The 1,058-nt window shown below is 52.0% G+C and overlaps 1 non-coding gene across 1 annotated transcript; it reads right to left on the reverse strand.

Moving 5' to 3' along the window:
- Positions 1 to 45: 45 nt before the first annotated feature.
- On the reverse strand, positions 46 to 200 carry LOC131291576 (5.8S ribosomal RNA). Its single transcript, XR_009189362.1, has one exon. It is a non-coding gene; the product is annotated as a 5.8S ribosomal RNA (ribosomal RNA).
- Between the last annotated feature and the right edge of the window lie 858 nt (positions 201 to 1,058).

Raw genomic sequence — 1,058 nt, forward strand, 5'->3', positions numbered from 1 at the left:
GGTGTCACGGCGTAGTTAAATGTATGCGATACATTTCTCAAATATAAGCGCTCAGTCATCTGTACATCATGGTAGGTTCCCACGACGTGCAATATGCGTTCAACTTATCAATGTTCATGTGTCCTGCAGTTCACATTATGACGCGCAGTTAGCTGCGGTCTTCATCGATCCATGAGCCGAGTGATCCACTGCCGAGGGTGACTAACTTGCGTAAGCCGCCGCTGTGCGCGTATACCCGTTCCCCGTAGGGAGGAGCAAGCCGCCGCTTAGAGACGAAGCATAAAGTGTCCTCATTCCACATAGGGCAAGCTGGATTAATCCATTTTACCCAGGACGGCCGAAGCGGCGTGGACCAGGGGAGAACTGAACCTTATACTTCACACCACAGTAAGTCTACGTGTCCTCTTCCACATAGGGCAAGCTAGAACTAACTATCTTACCCAGGACTGCCGAAGCAGCGTGGACCAGGGGAGGAACACACTTTTCATGGAAACGTAAGGCATCCATGACTGCCATAACGTAAGCCGCCGCTGTGCGCGTATACCCGTTCCCCGTAGGGAGGAGCAAGCCGCCGCTTAGAGACGAAGCATAAAGTGTCCTCATTCCACATAGGGCAAGCTGGATGAATCCATTTTACCCAGGACGGCCGAAGCGGCGTGGACCAGGGGAGAACTGAACCTTATACTTCACACCACAGTAAGTCTACGTGTCCTCTTCCACATAGGGCAAGCTAGAACTAACTATCTTACCCAGGACTGCCGAAGCAGCGTGGACCAGGGGAGGAACACACTTTTCATAGAAACGTAAGGCATCCATGACTGCCATAGTGCGTAAGCCGCCGCTGTGCGCGTAAACCCGTTCCCCGTAGGGAGGAGTCAAGCCGCCGCTTAGAGACGAAGTATTAAGTGTCCTCTTCCACATAGGGCAAGCTAGAATGAACTATCTTACCCAGGACCGCCGAAGCAGCGTGGACCAGGGGAGAACTGAACTTTATACTTCACACCACAGTATTGAGTAATGTGCCCTCTTCCACATAGGGCAAGCTGGAATGTTCCATT

The sequence above is a fragment of the Anopheles ziemanni genome, assembly GCF_943734765.1.
Source record: "Anopheles ziemanni chromosome X unlocalized genomic scaffold, idAnoZiCoDA_A2_x.2 X_unloc_11, whole genome shotgun sequence".
In the NCBI taxonomy this organism is placed as follows: domain Eukaryota; kingdom Metazoa; phylum Arthropoda; class Insecta; order Diptera; family Culicidae; genus Anopheles; species Anopheles ziemanni.